The sequence below is a fragment of the Desmodus rotundus genome, chromosome 6 (genome assembly GCF_022682495.2).
Source record: "Desmodus rotundus isolate HL8 chromosome 6, HLdesRot8A.1, whole genome shotgun sequence".
NCBI lineage: Eukaryota > Metazoa > Chordata > Mammalia > Chiroptera > Phyllostomidae > Desmodus > Desmodus rotundus.
This window is the reverse complement of record NC_071392.1, coordinates 71,348,929-71,357,320: the sequence shown is the minus strand read 5'-3', so window position 1 is coordinate 71,357,320 and position 8,392 is coordinate 71,348,929.

Below are 8,392 nucleotides of genomic sequence, written 5' to 3'. Positions count from 1 at the left end.
AATTGCGAAATCAAGTCTCATGGGGCAATAAACAACAAGCTCCTCAGCAGAACAGCAAAGCAAAACTCCTGAAAGTGTGCTGCCAATTGTAAAATCAGTGAACAGACTTTTACTCAGAGGTGTATTACCCAAATTCTAAAACATGCTCGGATTTGCAATTTCTGAGGCCTCGGAGAGCCATCGGGTTCCTACCGACAGGGTTTCACATGTTACGCTAATCAGCCTCCTTGGGCCAATATAATTAGGCAAAATTAGTTGGTACTTTTATTGCTTGGCCTTCTCCCCTAGAGCCATTTTACTTTGAAGTTTATTGTCTTGCTCCAGCATTAATATTTAAATTATAAATACAAAATTCTTAGGAGAGTTCATTAAGGAATATCTACAAAGTACTTTTAAAACCTTTGATTAAAAAATCTTTGATAAGAGCATGGAGTGAGAAGGGAGGTGTCTGGAGTCAGCGAGATGAGTTGAACCAGGGCTGGTGATCAATATAGTGACAAATATATAAGAGAAACAATTTAGCCAGTAGGACTTTTTAAATGCATCTAATAATGGTCTTGCCAAATACCTGCTTGCAACCCCATGACTGCTTCCCATGAGCCCTCAGTATGGCTTATAAGACTCTCCAATATCTTTCTTCCTCTCCTATCTCACTCCTTGCCATTCTGTAAACATTGTGCTGTAATCAAATTAGCTTCATGGGCAAATGCACCTTCTCACGGGCTGGCTCTATTCTAAAACACGCTTTACTCACTCTCCTCACCCCATTCCTATGGCTCATCATGGATTCGCTCATCCTTTAGGTCTCAGGTATTATGTCTTTTTCCATGAATATTTTCCTTGAACTGCTTTACACTAGACCAGCTGTTGTTCCTGTTTTTTCTCTTATAACACTTTCAATATAACCATAATAGCTCTGCACTAGCATTCCAGTCTGGATTGTCTGCCTCCCACCCATCCTAGACTGGAAGCCCAGAGTGTCTTTCACCTTTATATCCCAAGAACTTAGTCCAGTGCCAACAAAAAGTAGGGTTCCCATAAATATATATTGAATGAATGAATGAATGAGTGAGTGAATTGCTAACAGAATGGCATTAAAAAATGTCAATCTGTACCTTAAGAAAAAAACACACACACTTTCATATTTTCTTGAGTTTTAGCACTTTTTGCCATTAGAAATTAAACTTTTTATGCAGGAATTAATTTATGTAGTGTCCTATTCTGACATTGAAATAATTGAATCCTGAAAAAATCAGCCGACTAATCAACACTCATGGAGAACCTATTAAATGTTTAATTCTGTGAATGAAAGATTTTCTGGCTTTAAGCCAGTGAGAATGCAGAGTAGAAGTTGAGATTTTTCAGTGATGTATTAAGGTCTTACAAAACAGGGTAACAACCTTAGTAGCAAAATATAAACTGTTTATCACAAAATCAATTTTCCCCCAAATCTAGCAATATGTATGTCACCTGTTACAATTACAGTCTTCTCACCTTTTAAGACCCTCTCCTGTCCTATACTTTGGTTTACCTCAGTGCTTAAATAGGCAAAAGTCTAATTTTTGCATGATTTTCTTGCAAACAGTTGGTTATTATGGGTTATATAGAATACACAGAAATAATTTTCTTCTAAATTTTGATATATGGGTAAGGTTCTAATGACCTTATAGGCCATCTAATACCATTAAAACACAGCAATATTAACTAAAACCTCAACTTGATCAGTAACAATATTGCCAAAAGGACTGAATGAGAGATGTCCAGTGAAAGACCGACGATAATGCAGGAGATGATGTTTTGTAAGTCATAAGTCACTATGTAATTTAAAGATGTATATATTTCTTCATTCTTAAAATACTCCAAAAGAGAATAGTCTGTTTGTGGACATCTTCCCAACATGGAAGGATCTGAGAGTTTGAAATGATTAAGACTTGGTTATTAGTAAGATAAGGAATGCACTACAGTGTTAGAAGGAAGGATATGATCACAGAGGAGTAGGAGGCCAAGTGACCAAGAGGTCAAGGTGTTAGAAGGATGATCTATGTGGACTGCATTTTCATTAAAGATTATGACAGATGAAATTGGAATCATGCCAATGAACCTAGAACTAAATGCAAGAGAGGGGTGGCCTACGGATCAGTGACATAATTCAGGGAAGTGAATGGTAAAGTTGTTAGAAAGAATTAATGTTTTTTAAAGTACTTGTATTAAGCATAACTCCTATCTACATACATGTGAAAGGTAATTCAGAGAGACACATCTATGAAAACAGTTTGTGGAACATGCTTTCGGGTTCAGAGGGAATCTATTTTCAACAGTTAAGAAAAGGCTGTACCATATCAAGCTCAATTTGACATTCCTACTGAATTACTTAAGGAGATCAGAGAAGGTGTCCCAAAGAGTGGGACATTTGAATTGATCCATGAATAATATGACTTTTTCACTCTAGTCTCTTTCTTTCATAATTTGTAAGTATTCTTCTAAAATCTAAGTAGGAAAAAAGCTTCTTGTTCTTTGGTTTCTTTAATGGCTCTCTCTCTCTCTCTCCCCCCTCCCCTCAACTGTAATTATTTCAAGAATATGACCAGAATTTCACTTTTTAATGATGCTTTGATCTCTGTTTCCATTCAAAAGTCACATATACCTGTACCTTCCTACAGTAGGTTCCGTGCATATGCCAGGTTTTTGCTTGTTTGTTTAATTTATTTATCATCAACTTTCAAAGCCTTGCTCAAAATATACCTTCCCTGACGTCCCAGTTACCAACTAAGTCAGACATTCTGTAAATGTACTTCCAGCATGTACCTCTTCTCCTATCATTTATCAGTACGAGAACTAAATGTTTAATGGGTACTTTTGGGTAATTTTCTGTCCTGGTCACCACTGTCTTTCTAGCACCAAACATTGTACTTTGCATGGAGTAATCAGTAGATAATTACTGGATTTGTGAACAGATGCAACAATGAATGAAAAGCCCCAAATTGGAAGATACTAGTCATCCATTAAGAATTTTATCAGTAAGTAAAGAGATTACAAAGCAGTTTTAGAAAATTATACCATTTTTGTTAATCAAAAATTAAATGTCAAAAATATCTGCAAAACATTAGTGAAGAAAAAAATTGGGAAATCCTCCTTTGATTGGTTTTAAAGTTAATTTTTGGTGATTTTATACACATAACTTTCCAGAGAAAAAAAATTTAGATACACATATATTAGAGTATTTATTTAACTAGATCAGTTGTATAACTGACACATTTTTACACATGAGCTAAAAGAATATTCACTTTGTCTATAGGCTGTAAAATATCTATCATCGATATGATATATGAAGATAATTTTCAGACTCCAAAACAAAAATATTAGGCTAAATAAGGGCAGGGTGGCTTTTACAACTCAGCCACAACTCTTGCTTTGAATGTATTTGATATTGTTGCTCTTAGTAAAGAAAGTCTGTGTAACACACTATGTGTGTATATATGTATATATTTATATATGTATTTTTATTTTATTTTGACAAAAATGGGTACAGAAATTTCAAAGACCACAGCTGCATTTTGAAGATTGATTCCCTAAGAGCATAAAAAACATATGATGATCTTAACACATCCATTTATTCTTTGAATCAATTTTAATTAAGCCTCCTGAGTCTTGATAAGTTAATTTTAGGTGCCCTTTTGGAATATTCTGATGCTCTGTGATACATGGCCTCAACATAAGATAGACTCTTTCCACAAACCTTTCAAAAATATCATAGAGACCATCTGGGTAAAATTATCTAAATTAATTCTATAACAAATGAAGCCTGGATTTTGTTACTTATAAAATTAAAATATATCTATTTTTAAATTATTTTCTACTAGACACCCTCTATGTCATACTAATTTTCTTAAGGAAATGTTGATGTGGCCACCAGTTTTCTTTGTCATATCTAATTGATCTGCCACAATTGATAACCTGTTTTTAGCAGTGATCTCATTCCAGTTGTACCTCACATGCAGCCCCAAGGCAATTAAGCTGTTGTTGAAGATAGAGAACCCAAGGATGTTCATACAGGGCTGAGTGTGAGGGAAATCTCCAGAGCCAAGTACTTGTGCTCCACTGGCTAAGTCTTCTGGAGTGCCATCACATTCCGGAGAGAAAGTTTCACTTTATTTTTGAAAATTCTGATTATGACGATTTCTGATTAATGGCAGCAGAAACTTATTTGCATACACTGGAAAGATAGAACATGTATCAATAATGATGAACTTTTAATAATACTATACTTCTGAGAAGATGGTGGCGAGATAGGTGGGAGCAGAGTCCACTTCCCCTCAAGTCCAGTGAAATACCTAGCTGATCTGAGGAGCAGAGCGAACAGCCAACAGTATTCCAGCATATATGAAGATCAGAGACCAAAGATAGAGGACATTGAAAGATCAGATGGTAAGAAGAGTGCTTAAGGACACTAAGTTCCCTGGGACCAGCGGGGGACCAGGGCAGCTGAAGCCCCGGCCGGGGCGCAGGGTCTGCTGCAGGATTGTTGGGAGAGAGCCAGGCTGGGCTGTGTGAGCAGCCAGGTGCTCGTTTGGACCAGGGGGGCTTGGATAGGAAGAATTTCTCAAAAAGGAAAAGAAAATAGCAGCACTCAGCAGCTAGTTAGAGAACTCTTCGCAGCAGCCCTGGCCTCTGGTGCCCCTCCCTCCTCAGACCCTGGACTGTGAACGTGGAAAAGCAGCCACGGTGCTCACCTGAAGCCCGGCTGGCGTGCACCCAGATTAGTGGACTGCGGGCCCACAACTGAAACTCTGGGTGAGTGCACACCCTGATAAGTGGCCCGGCTGCCTGGGCGCCAGACCCAAAGTGCCCCAGTGGGTGCGTACTCCAATCAGTGGCCTGGGGCCCACACCTGAAACCCTGGGTGGGCACACGCCCTGATAAGCGGCCCGGCTGCCTGGGTGCACAGACAAAAAGCGCCTGGGTGGGTGCGCACACCTAAAACCCAGGCTGGGCGCCCACCTGACACCTCGGGTGGCTGCGCAACTGGATCAATGGCTGGCTGCCCCCGCACACAGACCCAAAGAGGGGGATCAGCAGCCAACCCAGGCCCAAAGCCGAGATCGGCCACACAACCCAATCAACGGCCTGGCTGCCTGCAGGCGACCACACCCAAAAGCACAGGTTCTGAAAAACTCCAACCTAGCCCCTGCGCACAGAACCCTGCAGGGCCTACTGGCTCTCTAGGACTAAGGCAGAACACCCAGCAGAGGGAAGCTTCAGGGCTAGGGGAGACTGCATTCCCCGGAAAGACTAGACCCAGTAGGGGGCTGAACTACCCCATAGCAGCACTGAGAGCCCCTAGCATCTAAGACAGCAAAGAGCAAGAAGGTGGAATGTGAGTTGCCCCTAATTGGTGCAACTCAAGGATAGCACAGCTGGTGAACTAAAGGCCTAGTGGGGAGCAGAAGGACCCTGAGGAACTGGACTGGAGGCTGAACAACAGCGAAGAGTGTGTCTCAGGAAGGGAGAAAAGGGAAACCAATCCTTCCAACCACCCCCTCCTGTTCCACAGACAGGAAGACCAGCAGAACTAACTTGACAGGTTTAAAGCCAGCAGAAGACTTTTTTTTTCTTTCCTCCTTTCCCCCTGAATTCCTTCTTCCTTTCTGTCCTTCTTTCTTTTTTTTATTCCTTCTTCCTTCCGTCCTTTACCGTTTTTATTCCTTCTTCCTGCCTTCTTTTATTTATTCTGTTGTTTTAACTTTTGTTAAAATTCCTTCTTATCTTGCCTCCAATCTTTCTTTATTCCTTCTTCCTTCCTTCCTTCCTTCCCTTTTCTATTCCCTTGTTCCCTCCTTCCCTTCTTTTTTTTTTTTGCCCCCCTTTCTCTTTTTCTCACAGGTGAGACAAGAAAACCTGGAGTACTGAAAAGACCAGCGTTAGACTGTGTTACACCCATAAACATCAGCTCAAGACCAGTGAGCACAAGAGATTAAGGAGACAGCACGACTGAATCCCATTGGCATTCTAACATAGAAGTTCATACCATAAACCCAGGGAGTCAGAATAGATCAATTTAAGAAGCAGAGGCTAATAAGAACAGTCTCACAAACAATAGGAAGACAAAGAAACAATCCCCAAATGAAAGGAAAGGAGGAAGCCTCAGAAAGAATGCTAACTGAAAAAGAGGCAAGTCAACTATCAGATACTGAGTTCAAAGCAATGGTCATCAGGAAGCTCACTGAGCTCTCTGAGCTCACAGACAACTACCAGAAACTACAGGGAAACTACAATGAACTCACTGCAAACTATATCAACATGAAAAATGAAATAGAAACTATCAACAAGGGCCAACAGGAAATGAAGAATACAATTTCTGAATTGAAGAACACAGTAGAAGGAAAGAAAAGCAGACTTGATGAAGCAGAGGATCGGATCAGCGAGCTGGAGGACAAAGTAGAAAAAAACACCCAGAAAGAGCAAGAAAAGGAAAAGAGGCTCAGAAAGAATGAAAAGGTAATAAGGGAAATGCAGGACAACATGAAACATAACAATATCCGTATAATAGGAATACCAGAAGGAGAAGGAGAAGAGCAAGGGATATAAAACCTGTTTGAAAAAGTAATGATGGAAAATTTCCCTAATCTGAGGAGAGAAAAAGTCACCCAAATCCAGGAAACACAGAGAGTCCCAAGCAAGAGGAACCCAAAGAGGCCCACTTCAAGACACATCATAATTAAAATGGCAAAATTCCAAGACAAAGAGAGGATCTTAAAGGCAGCAAGGGAGAAAAAGGAAGTAACATACAAGGGAGCCCCAATAAGGTTAGCAACTGACTTCTCAATGGAAACGCTCCAAGCCAGAAGAGAACGGCAAAAAATATTCCAAGTAATGAGAACCAGAGGCCTGCAACCAAGACTACTTAACCCAGCAAGGCTCTCAATCAAGATAGAAGGCCAAATAAAGAGTTTTCCAGACAAAAGAAGTCTAAAAGAATACAATTCCACCAAACCAGCTCTGCAAGAGATGCTAAAGGGACTGCTTTAAGGAAAGGAAGGAAAAGAGAAAGAGAGAGGAACACAGGTAGGGACAAATGGCAATGAATAACTACCTATCGATAATAACCTTAAATGTAAATGGATTAAATGCTCCAATCAAAAGACACAGAATAGCTGAATGGATAAGAAAACATGACCCACACATATGCTGCCTACAAGAGGCCCATCTCAGCACAAAAGACCTACACAGACTGAAAGTGAAGGGCTGGAAACAAATTTTCCAAGCAAACGGACAGGAAAAAAAAGCAGGGGTAGCAATACTCATATCAGACAAAATAGACTTCCAAAGAAGGGCCGTAAAGAGAGACCCAGAAGGTCACTTCATAATACTCAAAGGAAGAATCCACCAAGAAGACATAAACATTGTAAATATATATGCACCCAACATAGGAGGACCCAAATACATTAAGAAAATCTTGGAGGACTTCGAGAAAGATATTGACAGCAACACAATTATACTAGGGGACTTTAACACCCCACTGTCAAAAATGGACAGATTTTCCAAACAAAATATCAAGAAGGATATTGTGTCACTTAACAATACCCTAGAGGAAATGGACTTAACTGATATATATAGAGCTTTTCATCCCAAAGAAGCAAAATACACATTCTTTTCAAGTGTCCATGGAACATTTTCAAAGATAGACCACATGATAGGACACAAAGCAAGCCTCAACAAATTCAAGAAAATTGAAATCATATCAAGCATTTTCTCTGACCACAAGGGACTGAAACTAGAAACCAACCCCAAAGGAAAAAAACCCAAAACACTCAAAATCATGGAGACTGAATAGCATGCTATTAAACAATGAATGGGTCAAGAACGAGATTAGGAAAGAAATCAAAAACTTTCTGGAAACAAATGAAAATGAACTCACAACAACCCAAAACCTATGGGACACAGCAAAGGCAGTCCTGAGAGGGAAGTTCATAGCAATACAGGCCTACCTTAAAAAGATAGAAATGGAGGGGAACCAAGATGGCGGCATAGGTAGACACACTGCGCCTCCTCGCACAACCAGAACTGACAGAAAATCAAATGGCAAGGAAGTCCAACACCAAGGAAATAAAAAATAAATATTCATCCAGACCGGTAGAAGGGGTGGAAACAAGCATCAGGGCGGAAAGGACTCTCATGGCCATGGTGGGAACGAGACTGGCGGAGTATGGGAAGAACAGTGCAAGCAGTCTGAGCACTAGCAGACCCTTCGGCTCCACATTCACACACAGATGAACCCAGAGGGCCGGATTCAGAGTGGCGGAGAATGGGGCAGGAAGAGAGACAGGTAGCACCCTGAGGCCCCTCATTCGCGCACAGATAAACCAGACAAAGGGCAGGGCGCAAAGCAGACCTC